General features: G+C 36.2%; 1 long non-coding RNA gene across 1 annotated transcript; it reads left to right on the plus strand.

Annotated features, from left to right (window-relative positions):
- The first annotated feature begins 946 nt into the window (after window positions 1-946).
- On the plus strand, window positions 947-11,882 carry LOC109697733 (uncharacterized). The gene is made up of 3 exons (XR_012436221.1): window positions 947-1,275; window positions 11,218-11,355; window positions 11,498-11,882. It is a non-coding gene; the product is annotated as an uncharacterized lncRNA (long non-coding RNA).
- The last annotated feature ends 12,966 nt before the right edge of the window (window positions 11,883-24,848 follow it).

A 24,848-nucleotide genomic window follows, 5' to 3' on the forward strand; every position in this document is an offset into this window, starting at 1 on the left:
TTACATAGAACTTACGCATATCAGGGCCTGCTTTAAATCATGTCTAGACTACTTATAACACCTAATATAAATGCTGCATAAACAGTTGTTATACTGTATTGTTTGGGGAATAATGATGGGGAATAAAGGTCTGCACTTGTTCAACTCAGATGTATTTTTTTTCTCAAATATTTTTGATTCTTGGTTGAATCTGGAGATGGGGAACCCCCAGATTTGGAAAGCTTACTGTACATTCAAACAATGAGAAGCATCTGAACAGCCAAGTTTTATTTTGTTACCACCTATTGATTCAAAAGGTCTGGATATCTTACTGTAAATATTCAATTCCTACTACTACATGTATAAAGTCACCAAATCCTTTGAACCCACAAAGGAGCTGGACTTGGAGCTGTCATTTGCCTGTTGAAAGACTCAATTTCAAGTCTTCTCATTCTGAAGGTGTACCCCTGAATTACTTTTCTGTTACCTAATACATTTGCCTGTACTTCAGTTTTCACTTAAATCTGGTTGTTGCAGTATACCAAATCAGCCTTGTGTATTTAGCTATGCTTAATATTTATTCTACCACAAAATAGAAAAATTACTGAGTATTATAACACAGTGTACCTTTTGTGAGAAGTGGAAAATGCATTAATATTTAAAACCAAGTAATTGTCCAGTAGTAATGCCCTGGAGGAGCAGGAAAAAATACCTTCACCCAGAATAACTGAGGGGCAAAGCTAGATACTAAAGAGGAAAGTATAAAGAAACATGCCAGCTTTCCATTTCAATGGTTATTCTGGCTATTCGCTTGTAACTTTTCCAAAATGAGAAAAAAATTTGAGTCATAAACATGAAAAAAATCATTTTTTACATATGAAGAAACTTACGCAGGGAGATTTTTGCAGTATGTTATTAATCAGTTTGCTCTATATAATTTTTTAATTTCTCAACCAGAAGTGTATTTGACTATTGAAAATGTTACAAAAATATGTATTTTGGAACTTTCACTCAAGTTTCAGTGAGTATAGTTTAGCTTATAACTGACTGATTTGTGCAGTGTTTGTTAAATTTTCTTTTTTTTTTTTTTTTTTGCAGTGCTAGAGTTTAAACTTAGGGCCTACACCTTAAGCCACTTCACCAGTCCTTTTTTGTGATGGGCTTTTTCAAGATAGGGTCTTGTGAACTATTTGCCTGGGCTGGCTTCGAACCACAATCCTCTTGATATCTGCCACTTGAGTACTTAGGGTTACAGGCATGAGAACTGGCATCTGGCTCATTTGTTAAATTTTCAATGTAAGTATGTTTATGTTTAATTTTACATCCTTAATTGAGATAATTCTTATAAAACAAAAAAGTACAGAAACTTGAATTTACAGTTCAGAAGATATACAGATAGATGCACATTCATTTGATTCTACCCTTTGAGTGAGCAGGCATTATTCTCATTTTAGAAGTGAGAAATCACAGAGAAATAACTTGCTCATGGTTCATAGATTCTATGCCTCTGTGTTGGAGGATTTTTCTGAAAAAGTCTGAACTCTAAACACAATTCTTATTCAAAAATGTGTTGAAATTAGTGTTCTTTTAATACTTTTTGTTGTCTTGATTTTTTCTTTTTTGGTGGCATTGAAGTTTGAACTCAGGGACTCATGCTTGCTAGGCAGGAGCTCTTAACAACTTGAGTCACTCTGCCAGCCTTTTTTTGTATTGGGTTTTTTCAAGATAGGGTATTCCAAACTATTTGCCCAAGGCTGGCTTTGAACCACGATCCTCCTGATCTCTGCTAGGATTACAGGTGCCGGGCCCTTTTAATGTTTTTGAATGCCAAGGAAAATTATGCCATACACACTAATTGCAAAGAGCATTTCTTCTATATGAAGAGGATAAAAGACTTTTTGAACCAATGTAAATATTATAGATTGTTCTACAGTCTTTCTTAATTTTTATAAATGTGTTAATTTGTAGAATTTTCTCATAACTTAAAGAATCATTTCTAATTTCTGCTACAGAACTAGAAAGTGACATTGAAAAAAAGAAATAGCTTGTTAATTTAGGTTTTGTAAAGGCTATAATCAAATAGCCCTCCAGATAGCCCCAATGATAGCTAATGCTTAATGCCTACTATATATTACACATTGTTCTAATTGCTTTAAGCATTTTATTTCACTTAATCCTCACAACTGTATAAAGTAGGAGCTTTAATTTTGCTCCATTGTACAAGTGAAGAAAGTGAGGTACAGGGGTTGCCGTCCTAGAGTTTGGGCAGGGTGGGATTAAGATGAAAATACTGGCAGTCTCTCCACCCCTTCACACCTACCACCAACACATATTAGTTCAGGTTCCTGCTAGCTCAAGTACCCAGTTTAAATTTCTACAGAAGACTCATGTTTTAAATTTTTGACTAGACATCTCCAAAGAATCCATGGGAACCATTTGCTCCTAATGTAGAGACATTCTGAGAAAAATGTACACTTTAGAAACAATATTGTGACCACATAGGAACTGAATATAAATGAACAGAACAATAATTTGATTGAGTTGAATGATACTTCACTGTCAAAACAGATGCCAAATGCTTGAAAAAAGGCTTTAATCACACATAAATGAGAAATGTTAGGTGTATAGGACAAGGTAAATGTCTTCCAATTTGAGCAATTAGCATTTATTGAACATGAGAGCCTGTACAGTAGAGAAAAATAATAGTTTTCCAACATGTTCTTTCTAAATATCCATTTATATTTGTACATCTTTTTTAACACTTAAAGTTATAGAAATAAACACATTTATCTGTTTATATCATAATTCCATTGAGACCTCCATCTACAGTGAATAACAACCAGGTAAAGCCACATAAGCAAATCAAAACAATCATTAATCCTTTGTATTCAAAGATTAAGTTAACAAACACTGAAATGTAACTCAAGGCTCAAGAGAGAGCTGGAGGAATTGCTCCAGCAGTAGAGCAACTGCCTAGAGGAGCAAAGCCCTAAGTTCAAGCCCCGCAACTACCATTAAATTTAAAAAAAAAGAGGCAATGGGCCCTGGCAGAGTGGCTCAAGTGGTAGAACATCTGCTTAGCAAGCATGAGGCAAAAGGAATGGCTGTTGAGATATTCCTTAGCAGAATGGAATTTTTCTTTGGTCAATTCATTTTCTCCTCTAACATACCTTTCAGAAGAAAATTGATGAAACAGCTTTTAGTAACATATTCCGATTGACATATCCAGTTAATTTCATTATAGAAAAAAAACCCCAGAAAATCAGTAGTCAGAGCTGGAATCTTTTCTGATTTAAATATCTTTAAAAAAAAAAAAAAAAGAAAATCTTAAATATATGCAAGCTAAATTGATGTCAGAAGCACACAATAAAATTCTGTCGATATTATCACAAAAATTTAAAAATAACAGTACCACTTACACATGGAAGGTATTAACAGAACCTTTTTATGTAATTTTTTTTTCCTTTTAACAGTGCTGAGATTTAAACTCAGGGCTCTGTACTTGCTATGCAGACACTACCACTTGAGCCATGCCATCAGCCCTATATTAATGATAAAGATATGTATATATATCTATATATATCATGTATCTTATATATGACATATGCCACATATATATATGTAAAGAGGAAATGTTGCAGTTTCTAAGGTGTGATTTAAGGGGAAAAACCCAAGAAAATTGATTTGTATTATTATATGCAATGTAAATATACACTTGTCAAACGCAAGAAAATTAAATGTATGCTGAGTCGGCCTCTTCACTGAGTTAAATATAAAGTTAATTGCAAAGATACTGATAAAGCTTGCCACCAAAAACCAGAAGAGAAAATCCAGGTGCTGTTTTGCCCCAGTTATTTATAGACAAGTATGAGACCATACAATAATGCCAACTCAGTGGTATAAGTTTGAAGTCTTGAAAGAAGTACTTAACTCCATGATTGACATACAAAAATGGTTGTTAAATTACAGCTATCGTGATTTTGAACAAAATGGGAGTAATTTTTGTTACCATCGTGCAGACCTAAATTATTTGATAAAAACAAGTTTTGATATATGATAAAAAGCATCTTTAAAAAGGAGCCAAGTTTTATTTATTTTTCCAAGAATATTGCAGAGGCATAATATACACTTACAAGGAATTGCTTAAGTCCCACATGTGAAGTAACATTGTTAACTTTACTGCTGGACTTTTCATGTTTCTAAGAACAGTAGGTTTGGAGATTACAGAATTGGAAGACAAACTCATTATTAAAATTTTGGTCAAGGTCATCCAATGGTATTAAATTTCCTTCTGTGTTCTTTATTTGATCTCTGTAAAATTCTCCTTGCCCAACCTAAGCCTATAACATGCTGACTACTCTTTTTCATGGACCATCATTCCAAAGCATTTTCGTTAGAAGCAATGTTCAATGAAAATGGTAACAAGATAGGAGTGGAATTTGTATCACCTTTTCTGACAGCTTTGCACTTGCTTACAGAGAGTGTATATGTTAGGTTAAATATGGATTATTAGGACTGGAATCCTTAGCTTCTGTGGATTCAGAAAATGAATTTCTAACATCCATGTAAAGATATGTGGAATTTGTGTGCATCTTCCAGTCAGATGAGCTTCAGACTACTTTCTAAGAGAGTTACCTGGTAATCTTTGGCATGAGTAGTCATAGAGCTCATATGAAGCCTACCATGAATAGAGTAATTTCAGATGCAATTATCCATTTTAGTTTAAGTTGACTTAGTTGATATATCTAAAACATTTGCTAGTTTACTGGTCGAAACATCCATTTTGGAGAATTAGTATCTAATGAAATTGCTATTATTTTTGCATTTCTTGCCATAAGAAATTTCTCTCACTTATGATTGTTACTAAGTTAAAAACCACTTTCAGTTATACAACTAAGGGTAAAATAAAGAAGTTACCTTAGCAGGGCACCAGTGACTCACACCTGTAATCCTAGCTGCTTGGAAGGCTGAGATTGGAAAGATCACTGTACGGGGCCAGCCCAGGCAAATTGTTCTAAAGACCCCCATCTCCAAAATAACCACCACAGTAAAATGGACTGGAGGTGTGGCTCAAGCAGTAGAGTGCCTGCTTTGCAAGCTCAAAGACAGCTCAAACCTGAGTCCCACCAAAAATTTTTTTTTAAAGCTACCTTGCTGATTATGATGAATGTGTTTTCAAAATTAAGTACATATTTGGTACAGAATTCAGTGTTCTTTTTTAATAAATTCTTTTTTTACTAATAATTATTCTGTAGTTGAAATATATTTTGAATGAATACATACTAATGACTAAAAGGACTTCCTTATGGTGCCCTTTCTTTGGGAGAACAGGGAGATTTGGGCCCCATAGCCTCTTAGATCTATAGAAACTAGAGGAGGCAGACCACCATTTCTACCCAACTCTGCATTATTAAAATCTCCAAAGAGAATAGCCTTTGGCAGTGTTTGGCAATGACTCTGTCCTAATAAATCATTAAGTTAGCATTCATCTTATTACTAGTTGTATCAGATGTGTAGCTCATTTAAGACTCAGGCCATAACATTTTCAAATGTCTTTGCTCTACAAATCCTTTAAATGCAAAAGGGCTGGCTGAGTAGCTCAGGTGGTAGAGTTCCTGCCTACCAGTTGGGAGGCCCTGAGTTCAAACTCCAGTACTGCCAAAAACAAAACAAAAAAACTTTGAATGCGAAATAGATTTTTTAATAGGCACCAGTCCCCATTCTCCTTCTCTTCCCATTATTTTTTGCTCCATGCTACCCCTTCCTCCACTCCTGTTTCCCTCACTGTACCTCAGAAGTTGAAATTACAACCCTCTTCACTTCGATGAAACCCCCAATTATAATGGTTTATTTTCTTCTTTGTGATAATTGTGCCACAGTAGTCAACTAATAACACCATTTGCTAGTTTGCTCAACCTAAGCGCATGATGAGTTGTATCTCATGAATAGAACTGCTGCAAAAATGTAGAGGATAAAAACAAAGGACATCAATTAGTTATATGAAAAAAAAAAATTCAACATTTCACAAATATAAACAATGACAGATCTCATATGAGGCATATTGCAGGTATTTTTTACCTTATTAAGTCAAAATATGACCTTCCCTCCAAAGTAAATAGAATTAACCAAATTTCTATAATAATTTGTGGGCTGCTATATAGGTAAGGGCAAGAAGATGGGAAATGTAACATTTTATTCTCCTTAGAAAAGCTAGGCTTAGGTATGATAAGATAATCCAACTTTGATGTCATTAATTGAATATCTACTAGCTGTTCTTCAAGAGACAAAATTGTCATCTATATATATGTATATATGTATATATGTATATATAAAGAAGGCCCAAAGGAGGCAACCTTCCTGAACCTCTCCCAATGTTATACCACATAGCCTTATTGTAAATGGAGAACAAGTGCAAAGCAGGGGTGTGGGTGGGGACAATTTGGTTGAAGTCTCAACAAAGACAGTTTCCCTTTGAAGATAATCAGAGACTTCTACATCATTGCAAAGTCTCTTAATCCACCAGTTGCATACAGGCACAACTCAGGTCTTTGGAAATTAGGTAAGAGTAATTTTAATGTGAACTAATGGCTGTGATACGGTTTAGGAACTGTGATGATAAGGCCTCACAAAGGCACACATCTGCTGGGGAATGGGTATGTAGTTAGGACCCGGTACAGACGTAAAAGCTGCAATTATGGCTTCTTAGTAAGACAAGTGGTTCTGAGTGAGTGTGTAAGTTTTGTTAGCTGTTTTAATTGTTGAGTTTTTACTGTTTTGTTTGTGGATGGGAGGCATTTGGGAGGAGAAAATGAAGATTATGTTTGTGGTATAACTAAATTTAACAATATTGCTAGTAATACCAGAAAAAATACACAAAACTTAGCAGAAAGCAGGGACAATAACAATGCACTAAAGGACTACTTGGGGCTACTTGTTCCCTGATAAACAATGTATGCACATATGAATAAATAAACAAACAAAACATGATAGCAAACAATCATGCAAAGAATAAAGCAATGTCTGTATTATATTTATATATATATACATATATATATATATATATATATGTATATGTATAATGTATATATAAAGAAGGCCCAAAGGAGGCAACCTTCCTGAACCTCTCCCAATGTTATATCCACATAGCCTTATTGTAAATGGAGAACAAGTGCAAAGCAGGGCTGGGGGGACAATTTGGTTGAAGTCTCAACAAAGACAGTTTCCCTTTGAAGATAATCAGAGACTTCTACATCATTGCAAAGTCTCTTAATCCACCAGTTGCATACAGGCACAACTCAGTTCTATTCCATGGCAGGTCAATATCTATATATAATCACAGAATATTGCATAAGGAGAAAGTTTTGTAAATAAATATATGCCTAAATTCCATTCTTTACAAGGAGCATAGGTGACCATTTTAGCCTTGTTTGTCCTATAAACAAATTGAATTGCATTTTTATCAGTATTTTGAGTGTAACCATCACCCCATTATTTGCAAGTGAATTTCCCATTTGCATCCTGAGATCCCTTGAATCTCTCCACGCCAATCAGATCCATCAGTTCCACACCACAATGTGTGCACAGGGATATGAAATCATTCAAAATTTAGTCTAGACCAAAGAAAAGAAAGAGGTTAGGCAGGCAAATCCATTGAGTGGGAAGAAATCCATTCAATTTAATTCAAAGTCTATTACAGTTTATCCACTATTTTGGAAGAAATCCACCAGTGCTTTCTTCTAATAGCAAAGTTAATGAAGAATTGATTGCTGTTGATTTAATGAGGTCTCTCTACCTACAAACTTTTACTAAGAACTCACCTAAATCTCGATCAGTTTTAATGTGAAACAGAAAACTCAACTTGTACCTTCAATACCTCATAATAGATCATCACACTGATTATAGTCATGCATTTCACTATATTGTATTGTACTTACACAAGCAGCAGTCATCTGGCATAATTAGGTTGTCGAAGAATAAATACTAAAGGTAAAACAATAGGGTCAGTTTTGGGAAAAGTACTTAATTCAGAAAACTGAGGTAGTGTCCAGAAGTCTTTAAAGGATGCATCAGGAGCCCAGCATGGTGGCTTGTGCCTATAAGCCCAGCTATTAGGGAGACAGAGATCAGAAGGATCATGGTTTGAGACCAGCCCAGACAAAAAGTTATTAAGACCCCATATCAATAAGCCAGATGGTGGTGCACATTGTGGTCCCACCTACACACTGTGGCCATAGGTAGGAGGACAGTGGTCTGATTCCAGCCTTGTGCAAAAATGCAAGACCCTGCCTGAAAATAGCTAAAAAGGGCTGGAGGCATGGCTCAAGTAGTAAAGGTGCCTGTCTTGTGCAAAGCCCTGAGTCCAAACCCCAATACCACCAAAACAAAAAAGAAAAATAAAACTGCATCAGAATAGTGTTTAACATTAATGTGGAACTCTCCATTCCCTGCTGTTGTTTGAAGAATGGTCAGAAAGGTGTCTGAAAGTAAAGGGCTAACCACTGGCCAAACACCTTTGTATTTAAAGGACCCACCTTTATCTCTGTCTTGGCACCCTACTTTTTATTGAATTGGGGAGCACAGGCACCTTCTTCAAACAAAAAAAAAGCAAGTCTAAGCATACAGAACCTATACTCCTATGGTTTTTACATCACTGTTGTCTTCCACTGAGACCTAAGCTGATCTTCTAATGACTGTGATCTGATACACTATTGAGTGATTTGAATGACACATTAGTCAGAATTACATGATTTGTCACTACTTAACATCTAAATTCATAAGCAAAATTAGCCCATAATTTTCTTTCTATAAATTGCCTTTCTGGATTATTTCTAAAAAACAGCTTGTGGGTTGTTATCTATACTGTTATTTTTTCTATTCCCTTAATTTCCAACTGCTAATTTCATAATTTTTTTTACCTACTAGCTTTTGAATTGCTCATGTAGCTCATTTTCATTTTGTCTTATATTTAAATAAATCCATTTATATTTATACATTTTATTCTAATTAGCAGTAATTACCATTATATTTCTTATTACCCATAAGTTTTGCTTTGCAAAACTTTCAAGTGTTATTTTAAAATATAAATATTTTATATTTTTATAAATAAAAATCATTTATAATTTCTTTTGTGATTTCCTCTCAAATCCATGAATTCTATGGGAAAGTTGTTTGCTGTTAGTGGTAGTGGGGGTTTTTTTATTTTTGTTTTTTTTTTTTTAGTTTGTGAACCCTGAATTCCATTTTGTAGATAAAGAAACTAAAGACCAAAAAAGTTGGATTTCTTACTCAAAATTATATAGCTAATTCATGGGATGAAAATAAAGTCTCTTAATTACTCTTCTACTCTGACTTTCCAGTATTTAAATTTATATTCTTTCCCTATCAGGAAGCTATATGAAATTAAACCTACATTGTCTTTGACTCATATTGCACCCAGAAGTCCACATTTTCATTAGCTGGATCTATTACTTTTTTTATATTTGCCTAAGTCTTTTCCTAAGAACATGAGACAATTTTATCTTGAACTTTCTTATGCCCAGGATTTATTAATTTCTAGACATATCATTTGGCATATAGTGCTTAGGCACATTTTAAGTTCTCAATAAAAATAGTTATTGAAGGAATTTTTGTTTAATAAATACTTAAGAGTATAATCAGTTCTGACTATGAGCTTTATTAAATGTCAAATGGCAAGACCTAGGATAGAAAGAATCTATTTTGGCTTATCATAGCACAAGTCCAATAGATTAATGATAAAGACAATATGAACAAGATCAGGAAACTAGAACCACTACTGAAATGAACTACAATTCCAGGATCAAAAAAAGGCAAATAGAAACATACTTAATATAAAAATGAGTAATAAATGATAACCAATTTCATAAACACTACTATAAGAAGTAGATTTTATTGTCCCCACTGTATAGAGAAAGAGAACCCCAGACAGTCTGTGTGACACAAATGTGACAATCTTTGGATGGGCATGCAGCTTGTGTCTTGACTCCACAGCCCATCATCTTCACAATAAGCCACAATCTTCTCTCAAGGCCTTTATTTTAGCTCTTTCATCCCAGCTCTAGCCCAGGTCTGTGCCCCACCCACCTGCCCCACTGGGCTGTAACTGGAAAATGGGAGGTAGCTCTGAGCAAAGGGAGGGACTGTTGCTATCAATAGCGATGTCCTACAAATACAAAATACTTTACTAGAGGTTGAATGCTACCTCTTTTTTATTTTGTCCTTGAGAATAATCTTTGTGTGGGGAGAACAATTGTTTAAGCAATGTACATTCTACCATTAAAATCTACTGATTACTCTTTTTCTATGGCCTCATTAAAGCTGTTAACAAGGGTACTCTAATATCAGAAACCACACTGCCATGTTAGGAATACTGTACTTACACACACACACAAAGAACACTGTACTCACTGTATGAGTGACTTTGTATGTATTTTCTCTAGGTTATCATTGGAAAATGTAAGGATTTTCCTTTTATTGTCTAACAAAACTATGTTAATCTTGCCATGTAATTTACTATTGCACAAAGACAATTTCTTGGTATTTAAATATTATACATTATATATTTAAATATTGCTAACAACTATCTTTTCATTATTTTATTAATGTGATAAAGTAGCTTCATTGGTCTTGTACTAGTTCCTAATTTTTTATTTGAGCATTCTTCCTATCAGCCTTTAAGACATGCAAATTAGTAATAATTAGGATAATTATTCTTCCATCTTCAGTGTTCATCTTTTTCTCCTTCGGCTTTTTATTCTCTCCTTGATCTCTATAATCATCCTTTTTTATAGAACAGATGTGTGATGATAACAAAGAAAGTTTTTATAACACAAAGAAATGCTTATGATATAAAGTTAAATTAAAAGCAGGATCCAAAATTGTATATACAGTATAAACCCAGCTAAATGAACATTTACATGTTTTATTTAGATAATGAAATTCTTACACTATATGAAAATGTTGGAAGTCCTCACTCTAGGTGGGTGATTTTTTTTTATTTTAAAGTTGTCTATATGTACTGAGTCATGAAAGATATTTTATTTATTCAACCATTCATTCATTGAAAGAATATATATATACTTTTTTTTTTTTTTGGTGGTGGTGGTGGTGGTACTGGTATTTGAACTCAGGGCTTCACACTTGCTAGGCAGGTGATCTACCACTTGAGCCACTCTGCCAGCCCTTAAAAATATTTCTGTGTATTTTTCATTTATTATCTAGGTCAGAGCCAAAAGCCAGATAAGAAGCCAAAGGGACAATTTCACTGAAAAGCTCCTGCCCTTGCCAAATGCTGCCTTTCCATAGGAAGACTTCCCTTGACCACTCTGTCTTGAGGGAGTTGGCATTTGCCAGCAGCAGGTAGGTATGTGTGGAGGGAGTGGGGTGTGGGAGTGTGTGGTAGGAAGGAGGGATCCAAGGAAGAGTCAGACAGTCTCATTTCTCTGGGGAGAGGCCAGAGCTTTCTAAGTCTATGGTTAAAAGCAGCACTATCTCATTATAGGTAGACTGGAAATAACATCTGGATCCAGAAGGATGCTGAATATCCAGTGTCTGCGTTGTCCATATCACTCTACTGCTTCAGGTTCAATTCCCTGAGCTAAAATATTTGAGCAAGTTCTGGTCTTTTAGTTCAGATCAATAACATGATATTCAATATACTTCTCAGCATCCCTTTGCCTAAATTTTTCCAAATATTAAGGACCTAATTATAATTTCCTCCCAACTTCTCATGAAAGTATCGTGAGGATTTAGCAATAAGTGTCTCCTGTCATTTGGCCTCTGAAATGTGGCTTTTTGCCATTAAATTATGTTGACTTTTTAAAAAAACTTGTGTACATGCTGCATGTTGTGTGCCATGTGTGTGTACTTAAGTGTGTATCTGTGTTGTACCCTTTCCTTTTCCTTTTAGTTATGAAGACATTATCCATTATTTTTCTTTCTGGGAAATAAGACAGAAGAACTGAACTGTCATCTTGAAAAGTTTACTTAATGACCATCCATGTGAAGACAGTCTTACTGAGAAGCATAACTGATATGGCCATATAGGCCCATAAGACTGAATCATTCATCAAATATTAAAGACTAATTTCATAGAATGACTTTCCCAGTCACTTTTCAATAGAATCGAAGCCCAAACAATTTTATAAAAAAACCAAAGACCTTTTAGGTTTTCTCACTGAAGGGTCATCTAACCATTTGGGAGTCCTGATATAATAACCTAGCTGATTTTCCCCCAAAGCTGCATGTCCTCACACAGAGCAAAAATGCAATTATACAGAGAAGACATTTTGAAGGAGCTATTTTACAAGAGCTTAATGGTGAGGGTTCAGTTCTTCTCCATCAAATCATATTCTTCCCCAATCCAGCTTTAAAAGGCTCTCATGAGCACTGCTGACTAAAGTTGAGATGGTACAGCTCTAATGATAAATTAGTCTCACATGCTCCCCCTTGTCACCGTAGCTAAACTGGTCATGAATTTCACTTGGTACAAGTTATGGCTCCACACACCAATTGTCAGTATATAAAATTATTGTAAAATATTTTATATGAGGCCACAGAGATCATGGGCTGATATCAAGATACTAGTTAAGAACTAAAATATGTACTGTGGATCCTCTTGATTTGTACTCAGCACATTACTAACTACATGGTACCACTTATGTGTGTAATTTGAGGGGGGAGCATGGGGTCACTCTTTGACCACTAATATATGTCCCAATAAAATCAGCATCTACAGCAGGATTAGGGCTGAATTCTAACTCAGAATTCTACCTGGACTCACTCATCCACCAACACAAATTGCCATGACAGTTAACTGCACAGGGGTAGCTCAAGTGGTAGAGCAGTTCCCTAGCAAACTCAAGGCCCTGAGTTCAAACTGCCATACTACCAAAGAAAGAAGAAAAAAAAAATGCGCACAAGAAAAAAGAAAGAGGTGTCTCTACAACTAGCTGCACTTGTAGAGAAGGGTCATTCTAATCAAAGATTCATCTCTTGCTGCTGGTGGGAGTGACTTAGGGTTCTTCACTTTGCAGTGTGTGCAAGAACAAAAAAAATTCTGTACCACATTCTAATTTGGTGAAATATCAGGTGCTCTGCCTTTTGAAAACATTTAGACACTTGATGAAATCATGTTTATTGCTCAAGGATGTGAAGACTCTGGTATGTGAGGGTGAGCTTTAGATATGACATCATTTGGGATTCCTGGACACACCAGATCCTGGCAGCAAGCCATTCTCTATGGAGATGTTTGTTTGGTATTTAAAACATGCCAAACTTTGGCATCTTTGGCCAAGGAGAATAACAGTTTCTTGTTAGACATGAATGATGATTCTTTTTATGACCTAAAAAGTCAATAAGAAATTCAGTTTGAAACCAGACTTTTCCCCAATACAAATAAGAGTTCAGTTATTTTCTCATGTAAGCTTTGAGATTGCTTCTCTCTTTTTGGACAGTTTTGTATCTCATTTCCAGTATAGATGTCTGTTGCCTTCAAGGCTTTCACAGAGAATTTAGTCCTTGGCAGTGAAAAGAAAGGATTCCAAGAGGTTAGATCAGTGGGGTAGGAAGAGGGGCTAGTCAAGTTGAAGGACTTTAATTTGAATTGAAAATCCTTTAGTCATACCAAAGATGTGAAATTATCAAAGAAACGAGGATTTTTCATTGTAAAACCGAAGGAAAACCTCTGCTTGCAGGAAATATTTTAAGTACTCAGAATCTTACAATAGGTTATTCTTATAAAAAGAATGTTACTCTCATCTTTTGGAAGTCCTTTGCTGCCTTATGGTGTGATTATTTTTGCTCCTAGAGATGTGCTGAGATGATTGAGCACTAATTGCACTTTGAATTAGGTTTGAACTATGTTTTCCCCACCACAGGAACTGAAAATATATTCATAGTGGGTTTCATTTCAAGCCTTGCATTTATTCCCACTTACTTTTGTCTTCCTTGGCTGTTCTTTGATTTTTAGAGTTCTTTGATTACAAGCAACAGTAGCTGCCTCTGAACATGGACTGAAAGCTGGGCAGCTACAATGAATAAACAAAATATATAAACAAAAAAGCCCTAATGTGTACCATCTCCGTGCTTTTTTCTTCTCACCCTTTCTTCTCTTTTTTGATATTGTTTCTTCTCTTCTTTTCTCTTTTTCCTTTCTTGCCTCTTGTTTCGTTCTTTCTTTTTGACAGTACTGGAGTTTGAACTCAGGGCCTCAGGCTTGCTAGGCAGGCACTCTATCATTTGAGGCACTCCACAAGCCCTTCTTTTGTGTGTTGGGTATTTTTGAGATAGGGTCTTGCTTTTTACCCAGACTGCCCTCAAGCCATGATCCTCCTAATCTCTATCTCCTCAGTAGCTAGAATTACAGGCATGAGTCATAGGAACCCAGCTCTTCTTTTTTCTTGACCTTTACATTTTATCTGTTCCCTTGGCTGGAATTTATGCCATTGTTCCTGCTTCTTTTCTAGAAACCCTAATGTTAAAATTGTATCACATAAAAACTGATCTTTGTGGGCAATTGGTGTTGGCTAAGTAGGTAAATGTCTACATGGTTTGACTTTTGAAGAGCTATTCCTGAATTTTTCCCTTTCAAACTACTAACTCCCTCAACTGCCTGCCATTATGCCTAGAATTTAATCATTATAAATTAATTTCTTTGATTAAAGCAATGACACCTAAAGAATTTACCATTGAAAGATATTAATCCATATTTATTATTTTTATTTTATCATGAAATCAGCCAACCCATATTATCAGAGGAAGCAATGAATAACCCATCTGGCCACATAAATGTGTCAAAGTAAAATTAGTACTCACTATAGAAGCAGAAGTTATAGGTCTTACCTCTGATTTACTTCTTTCCTGCCATGTGTGATAAATCATTGGTGAAATAATTTGTCCTCCTTAAATTCCATTTACCTGTGAAATAAGGATATAATTCTTACATAGTTATGAAAAGTCAATAAAATTATGTTTGCAAAGCACTCACCATACTGTTTAGCATGTAACAAATACTAAAATTCCAACTTTTAAGGGTGGGAGTATGGCTTGAGCCAGGCCACTTGCCTAGAAAGTGTAAGGCCCTGAATTCAAACTCCAGTACTGCCCCCCCCCCAAAAAAAAATCCTTCCTTTAACAAATACTTAATGAATACCTACTATGCCCTCCTATGATAAACTATATGGGAGAAATCTAACGGGAGCAAGCAGAGGTTACATTCATCAAAATCTAATATAGAACATAGTGGTATCAATGGAATATTAATCAGAGGTTTACAGACTCAACTACATAAAGATAGCAAGAATTAATGGAAGTAGTCACAGGGTAAAGTCACTGGAGATATGTAGTTGTTGTCTGTGGGTGTTCAGGTCAAACTGTGTCATCTCACACTTATCCCAAGAAGATTTTATTAAAGAGATTAGATTTTTGTATTTGTATGAGAAAAAGAAGAGACATTTTTTTGCTTGGTAGAAAAATGTCAGTTGTGGAATTTCACATAGAGGATCTTTGGGGAATTGTAATGGTGCATTTGAGTGATGCAGGTACTAAATGAACTAGTCTATGAGCAATAGCTGAGATCAAGATCAGGAAGAAAAAGTAGTTTAAGGAACTCCAATTTTAAAAAATATACTTCATGTTTGTAGAACAGATTTCTAGTTGCATATCAATATCTGATTTGCCCTTAGTAAAAGTACTCCAGTTTTTAAGCATGGCTCACTGCTTCCTACTACATTTCTCAGCTTCCCTTTCAGCTATATGAATGTGATAAAGTTCCAAGGAATGAGAAGAAAGCAGAAATGTGTCATTCTTTTGAAAAGTCTTCTGAAATGGAGAGCTACCCATTTACCCCCTTCCTCCTTGCTACTACCTAGCAGGAGCTTTAGCTTCCACTATAAATGGCCTTGAGAATGGACGCGGTGTATGATAGAGCAATAATATATCAAGAGCCTGTGTTCCTAATGCTTGCTGCTTTCATGTCAGCATTGCACTGTCAGTCCCCAGACTTCTTCCATGAAAAGAAAGAAAAAACTGTCTTGTGGAAGCTAGTATTTCCTGGAGTCTACTTTTTAGCATGATTTTAATCATTATTAGTATATTGCTCTGATAGTATGATAACCATGGGGTTATAAAACAAATATAAATATATCATACGATCTCTCTCTCTCTCTCTCTCTCTCTCTCTCTCTCTCTCTCTCTCTCTCTTGCTGGGGATTGAACCCAGGCCTCCAGCAGAGCATCCTAGGCAAGTGCTCTACCATTTATATCATGCCCCAAGCCCTTTTGTTTTCATCTTGCTTTTGAGATAGGTTCTCAATAATTTTGCCTGACTGGTCTTGAACTCAAGATCCTCCTGCCTCTGCCTTCTAAGTAAGTTGGGATTTACATATATGCATCCCACACCCAGCTCACATAATTTCTGTCTTCAAGAAGTTTACATTATGTTCATTGTTAGGTGTTTGGAAAGTCACTCTGGGGTCTTCAGAGCAGAGACTTTTATATTCATAATTATATCCCTGTACCAAAGTATAGAGTAGGCAGCCAACAATATGTATTGATGATTAAAGTATTGCTCTATGCTCACACAAATTGGCTTACTAAATACAAACAAAAAGTAATAAAACTGTCTTTAATTTATAGAATAATGAATGACAAAGAATTTTTGGATCCTAAAACACTTGGAGAGCCCTTCACCAACTTCAGGTCTCCAAAATTCAGTGACTTCTGCAAAACAGTATCTGTCACTATATTTTCATTTATTCATTCAGCAAATGCTTGTTGAATATTTGTTATGTGAAAAGTGTTTTCTGAGTACCAGAGACAGCATCAAACAAGACAAAGTCATTATGTTTATGGAGCATATATGTAAGAAGGATGGGCCAGATCTAACCAAATTTTGTTACACATGTATGAGAGAAAAAGAAAGTGTCCTAATGCAACCAGGGGAGCAGCTCAGTAGCAGAGGGGCTGGCCTAGCATGCATAAGACTCTTGAGTTTTACTCCAGGGGTAAAACAGTGCCCTAATGAAACAGGAAACCAGCAGGATAAAGAGGATAGAAAGTAATGGGATGGGTGGCTACTATTTAATACAAAGGGACTAGAGAAGTTATCTGTGATAATTTAACATTTGAACGGAAATTTGAAGGGAGCAATGGCAAGTCATGCAGATATTTGGGGGAGGGCATTCCAGGTAGTGGGAGCAAGTGATGGGACTGTGATGGAGTCCAGTTGGTGTGCATGTAACATGAGAAGCCAGTGTGGCTGGAGTGGGGCTAGCAAGGGAAGAGCCGTAGGAGATGAAGCTGGAGAAGAAGCCTGGGCTAGATCAGTGGGTCTTCAGGATGATTGTAAAAACATGTTTATTCTGCATGTGGAGACTCTTGAGCAGCTCAGTGGCATAATTTCATCTAGATTTTTAACAAGTCAGAATTTTTCACCTCTGACATGGTGAAATGGGTAATTTGAGTATTTGAATGAACATTCCCACCGAGAACAATGAGAATCACCACCAACATGGATCAAATGTAAAAAATCCATGAAAGTGTTGGATAACTACAAAACAATTACAAGGTCAAGTTCCAGGAAAAGGTTTTCCTACAAGGTCATTTACTAATTCTGGAAGAAGTGGCTAAGAAGTTGAGAAACTAACTTTTCTCAATTAGGGATATTCTTTAGACAGAAAGAAAATGATCCAAAGATTAAAACCAGAGAGAAGGTAAGCATGTATTAATATAAATAAATAGTAACTGTATAAAACAATAATGTGGGATTTTTTTTGTTTTTGTTTTCTTTACAGTACTGGGGATTGGACTCAGGGTCTTCAGCTTGCTAGGCAGGCACTGTACCACATAAGCTCTAGCCCCAGCCCTACCAATCCTAAATTTTATTTTGAGACAGGGTCTCACTAAGTTGCCCAGATTGGCCTAGAACTTTCCATCCTCCTGTCTCAGACTTTTTCAATAACTGGGCTACCACACCCAGCTTATGGGTTTTTGCTTATTTGTTTATTTGGTTTTGCTTCTTTTTTTAGCAGTGTTAGGGATCAAATCCAAGGCCTTGTACATGATAGACAAGTGCTCATCCCCAGCCCTGGAGGTTTTAATGGATATAAAATTTGTGCACACCTGTAATATTAACACTAGGGAAGCTAAAGCAGGAGAATCAAAAGTCCAAGGCCAACCTGAGCTACATAGTGAGATCTTGTCTCCAAAAAAAAAATCCTAATTAATTAATTAAAATAGGGAATGATGGAGAGGGAGACTTTAACTACGATATATTGTAAGCACTTTTGTAAATGTCACAATGTACCCCCCAGTACAACAATAATATGAAAATAAAAAAATTTTAAAGAAGTAAATAAAACAATAGCATAGCATATAAGTTTAAAGGAAAATAAATGGAGTTTAAAAGTTCTAAGGCTCTTGCATTGTCTGGTAAGAGGAAGAAAATACCAATTAATATTAGATTTTGATAAATTAATACTATTTCTGCAGCAAAAGAATAATGAGAGGGCATATACCTTCTAACTTAGTGGAGAAAACTAAATCAATCCAAAAGAAAAGAGAATGAGAGAAAACACAGGACAGGGAGAACAAGTAGCAATATTACTACAGTAGATTTAACCCAAAATATATCAATAGCTATACTAAATGTAAATGGACTAAATGTTCTCATTAGAAGATAAGAAAACATCAAACTTGACTGTGGGCATAGCTTAAGCAGTAGAGTATTTGCCTAGCAAGTGTGAGGTCCTGGGTTCAATCCTCAGTACTAAAAAAAAATAAACAAAAAAACCTCAACAAATATTTGATCACAGGATGTGATGGTGCATTTCTTTAATCCCAGCACTCAGGAGGCTGAAGAAGGAGTATTGCAAAGTCAAGGCGACCCTGGACAACGTTGCAAGACCCTAGCTCAAAACAAACAAAAGTCAGACTGAGTAAGAAAACAAAACCCAATTACATGCTGCTTACAAGAAACATTTCCTAATTATAAGGATACAGGAAGATTGAGAGTAAGATGATGCCAAATGTATAAATACCTTGCATGTATTTTGAAAGAATCATTCTGACTGTCAACAAGGATAATAAATCAGAACTGTGGGCAAGAAAGGTAACTTGGAGAGAAGCATGACATCTGTTTCTTGTGGAAAGCAAGGAAGGCCAAGAGGTTGAGATAACTTAGATGACTAGAAGTGCATGGTATGGCATAGCTACAGTTTGAGTGTGTTCCTCAAGAATTCGCATGTTGAAGTTTAATCCCCATTGTAAGGTAATAAGAGGGTGGAAATTTAATCTATGTGGTTTAGAGGTGGGGACTTTGGAGGTGATTAGGGTTAGATATAGGCATAGGGTAGAGCTTCCATAACTGAATCCTGCTGGCTTTATAAAAAGAGGGAGAGAAACCAACACACCTGTCTCTCCCTGTGATTCCATGAATCACCTTGGGACTCTGCCAGTAAGAAAGCCATCACCTTGACCAAAGACATCCAGAACTGTGAGCCAAAATAAGCCCCTTTTCTTTACAGTTACCCAGTCTGTGGTATTCAGTTATTAGCACTTAGATAACACTAAAGCACCACAGAATAACTATAAATATAAAAGGAAGCAATGTCTTCCTAAGAATGTTAGGTGTGAGAGTTAATTCCTCCACCATATTTTCCTCTTTATTATCTTTTATCTTTGGGCTATTATTAGGATCAAACTAGGAACGAAAGACAGCAAAAGGACAGATGACCTGTAGGACTCATGGAAAGGGGCCCCTAGGATGTAAGAAACTGCAAGGTCTAGAGACATGTCACTTCACTCTTATCCAAACTTCCCACTGGCTGGCCCCACTGTAGCTGTGCTCTTAACCGTGCTGTTCTCTATGGTCAGATATTTAACCCAATGATATTCTTTCTGAATGACCATTCACTTTTTCAGAAGCAATTGTTTTCAGAGCTCTGAAGTAATGGGACTTGTTTTGTTTTCTTGCAGTTATGGGATTGGGATTGAATGCTAGGCAAGCACTGTACCATTGAGCTACTCTTCTTTAAGACTCACTATTCCTAGTCCAGCAATATGACCATGGGTCTCCCAAGTGAATGCTCAGCTCTGAATTGCCAGCAGAGGTTAAAGAATATAGACATGAACAAGATAGTTGTCAGATTGTGGAAAGGTGAGAGAACTAGGGAAAATCTATACAAATTCTACTTATTTTTCTGGCCATATTATTAGAAATACTGAATATGTTAGGTTATATCATCTTTACTCACTTTTTATATAATCTACAAAGGATAATGTGACATATTTATTAATATTCTAAGCATTTGTGTAAGTGACAGCACTTGCTTATCTCCAATTCTGAACACCAAAATCTTGATTGCAAAGACATTTGCAAGTCAGTTACCCAGGGATCTTTCTACTAAACAACATATAAAGAGATTTTTTTCGTGTGTGTGTGATGCTGGGAATTGACCCCAGAGCATCACAAATAATAAGCAAGTGCTGTACAAACTGAGCTATATCCCCAGCCCTAAAGGAATTTTTGAAGTAGAACTTAAGAAAAAGAGCTAAGATTTAAGAAAAGATCCCAAATTGTGGTATGAACTAGGCTCAGTTAACAGAAGGATAAGTACATATTATGAAAACTGTAATTAAAATATGGGCATGCAAGGTTTTCAGTGAAATACTTAATCTTCTTCATTAATTATATCAATCAACTGTACCAAGAATGTTCTTGGTTAATAGTTAATGGAAAATCCTCATTCAAGCATAGGGAGCATTGTTTCACATAAACGGAAATCCAGAGGTAGGGCAGGATTCAAGATTGGTTGATTCAACAGTGTCATCAAGTACTGAAATTCAGTATCTACTCCAGGAAGGAGGACAATCCCTCCCTTCCTTTCTTCCAGGAAAACTTTCTGAGAAACCCTCCCACAGACCTTTTCTCATTGGATCCCATGCCCACTCCTAAGCCAATCACTGTAAGCCATGCAGGATTTCCACAGTTAGCCAGGGTTAATCCTCTGGTGCATGGAATACATTGTAAGAAGTCAACCATAATGAATGCTAACTAGAGAACTGTTGCAGAGGAAATTTCCCTACCTGGTCTGGCCCAGATTCTCTGTTTCCCTTGCCCCTTTACTCTGTCATTCAGACTCTCCCACTCATCCACAGCTTGCTTGGGCTAGTGTTTTCTATCTGCTGTAATATCTGCAGAGCATTCTCACTGTTTGCATTTCTCTGTCTGCAAATATTGTAATTACAAACTTTGAGCTGGGTGTGGTGGTATACACCTATAATCCCAGTACTTGGGAAGTTGAGGCAGGACTGTGAGTTCAAGACCAGCATGGGGTATGTAAGAAGGCCTTATCTTCAAAAACAAACAAAGATTGTGGATAACAATTTTGGATGAGCATCTCTTCAGCACCTTGATTTCTGTACCTACTTGCTTCTGTTCCTATTAGCTATCAAAGATCTGTGTAGACTCAAGGAGAGGAAACTCTATGTTAATACCTTTAAAAATAAGCCAGGTGCTGTGGCTCACACCTATAATTCTAGCTACTCAGAAGGTAGAGATCAAGAGGATCAAGGTTCAATGCCAGCAAAAAAAAAAAAAAAGCAGTTCTCAACCAGGCACAGTCAGCAAAAAAAAAAAAAAAGCAGTTCTCAACCAGGCACAGTGGTACCATGCCTGTAATTCCAGCACTTGGGAGGCTGAGGCAGGAAGATCCTGAGTTTGAGACCAGTATGGGCTACATTGCAAAACCCTGTCAAAAAAAAAGAAATTTAAATAAAAGAATATTCTTTTTGCCCTGCTGTGGAATTTGGGGGAAAGAATACATACTACTTCAGGAATTAGTTTCATTACCTGATTAAAAAATGTCTTCTACAGTTATTTTGTGTACACCACTAGCAAATGTTCTCTTTGGCCTTGGTTGACATAGTTAAAGTTGCCCAGTGGCTGTTTCATTGAGGGTTTGTTGTTTAACCCTTTTATGTCCACTTATGTGTGAGTTTTAAAGACAAAGTAATTACATTTTAAATTGTCCCAATAGATTATACCTATCACATTATGTGACTAGAAGGCCAGTTTGTCTAAGCAAATCAGATGAAAGTAATACATTTTTCTTATAATTTTTATTTTAATCTGTGTATCATGTAACACCTACACGGAATTCATGAATTTTTATTTGAATTTTCTCTTTTTTTTGCAATGCTGGGGTTTGAACTTGGAGCTTACAACTTGAGCCAGCCCTTTTTTTGTGAAGGATTTTTTTAAGAGATCTTGGCTTCGAACCATGATCCTCCTGATCTCTGCCTCCTGAGTAACTAGGATTACAGCCATGAGCCACTAGCACCTGGCTTTGAATTTTCAAATAGAATACAATATCTTTTAACCTCCTCAACATAACAGGTTTTTTCTCAAAAAACTTTAGTAGTGTGATTTTATGTCTAAAGTAAAGCAGAAAATCTTCTAAATCCTCTAAATGAGATTGTCAGGGGAGGTTTTTTTTTTTTGTCCCTTTCTACTTTTACTGTCTGTATTCATTATTCCCCTTTCATTGACCCCTTCTCAAAAGCAGAAAAAAAACAGTGTTTCCTTGTCAACCTTCAGGGAAACTAAGTTTAATTAAAGTCTGAAAAGCGCATTTGAAAATGAGGAATGTTAAGCCAGCAATAATTTGTCAAGTATTTTACCCCAGATTGGTAGTCAAAAGAGAAGAAAAAAGTAGAAAAAGAAATTAGGGAAATAATAAACCTAATGGTCAGTTATCAACCATAATCAGAGGTTCCCCAGGTACGTCTTGGTGGAATGGAATGTGATAGCCCTGACAGCCCTTACCCTGTTCCTTTTTGTGGAATATCTAAATGAAAACAGTCTTATAGACACTGCTTTGGGAAAAATACCTGGTCATCACACGTCATTGAGTGAGTCATGCATAGGCAGTAGTAAAATCATTATGAATAAATGGCTTTGCACCATGACCTGTGCCAGCTCCAGTACAAGGCAGCATTCCACTATACTCAGCCACTTGAGGTAAACTGATGGGGTGGAACATCTATTGTGCCCCATTTCTCCAACCATGTCTTTTTCTTCTCACCTTCCTCTGTATGGGAGGCTGTTTCTGTAAAAAGTATATCTTATGCTCTTGGTTTTGTTTTTATTTTTTATTCTTTTCTACCCTACATAAATATAATGGCTTAAAAGTAATTTAGCAAGCATAATATCCATTAGTGGGATTACCACTTGAGAACTGCACAATTATTCAATATATTCATCAAACAATCTGCTAATTGAAAAGTTGGCAGCCATTATACTTAGTCATTGTAGTACTGAGCCCATAGAAGGTACCATTATCCAGTGAAATTTTGGAGCTGTACAAACTGACTTTTGGTTTTATGTATTTTATTTTTTCAAGTTTTCACATATTTCACATTGTACAAATCATAGAGAAAGAAAAATCAGATTCCCAGTTAAACATGAAAGTCTGGATAATGGTGATGTGTTGAGCTTGAAATAGATGATAGTGACCTTGACACAGCATAGATACATGTACATGTGCAATTCCTTACACACCCAGCTTGGTTTTTCTCTACTGTCTCCTCTTGGAGATAGACCTGATTATATCCCCGTTTTTACCTGAAAATTGGGACAAGTTTGTTTTTGTTTCTTGACCACAAATTGTTTGATTCTGAAAGTCTTGTGAGAAGACATGGTGAGGAATGGAGTCAAGCACACATCACAGGGGCAGAGTAAAGGAAAACTTTTAATTTATACTTCTGTTGTAATCATTAGTATCCAATGCATACTAGAGGGTTCTGGGAACTTGGTTTATGGGTCCCTTTTGAATTGGATCTCTTTCTTTTTTTTTTAACTTTCTTATTTTAAAAACAGTCCAAACCTGCAGTTGGCAGTTGTTCATTGGTAATGTGTCCTTGTTTACTATCCAAGAGTTTGGTACCATGAGATTTAAGCATGCAAATAGGTTTAAATTAATACAGGCATAACTTGAAATGAGGGGTAGAAACAAAGGGTTGATACTCAGGTTTTTGGTTTTTGCTTTTTTGGTTTGTAGACAGGGTCTCATGCCAGGGCCAGCTTAATACTCTACAACAAATTACCTGCAATAGAGTTTGAGCTATGCTCTAGTTCTTCCTGAGGATGTAGCCTAAGCAATAGTATTTGGCTTGGTAAGAAAGACAAGAGACCCTTTGCTCATCTAAACATATTTTGCTTTAATCCTCCTTAAAGCCAAGGGAATTAAGGTTTTCAAAACCTAACCTGAAGGTAGGGTGTGGTGGCTCACTTCTATAATCCCAGTGGAGATCAGAAGGATCCACGATCAAGACCAGCCCTGGCAAAAAGTTAGATAGACCCAATCTTAAAACATAAGTTCAACTGATGGAATGGCTCAAGTGGTAGAGTGACTGCATAGCAAGCGTGAGGCTCTGAGTTCAAACCCCAGTACCACCCCCCCCAAAATGATAACAATAAACTGAGTGTGGTGATGTGTATCTGTAATCCCAGCTATGCAAAAGGCATAGCTAGGAGGCTCAAGGTCTGAGGCCAGCTCTTGGGCAAAAGTGAGACCCTATCTGAAAAACAACTAAAGTAAAAATGGCTGAGAGCATAGTTCAAGTGCTACTGCACCTGCCTAGGAAACACAAGGCCCTGAGTTCAAACTCCAGTACTAGCAAAACAAACACAAAAGTACTCTAACTTGAGGGATTCCAAATTTTCCAGTTTACACTAAAATGTTCTCATCTCTCACTTTATGGTTGGTTTCTAAAAAACTAATGCAGCTCATATGACACAACCCTTCATAAAATGTTTATCTTGTGAGGAAAAAGAATATTCGTAGAACATT

The sequence above is a fragment of the Castor canadensis genome, chromosome 10, assembly GCF_047511655.1.
Source record: "Castor canadensis chromosome 10, mCasCan1.hap1v2, whole genome shotgun sequence".
Taxonomy (NCBI): Eukaryota; Metazoa; Chordata; class Mammalia; order Rodentia; family Castoridae; genus Castor; species Castor canadensis.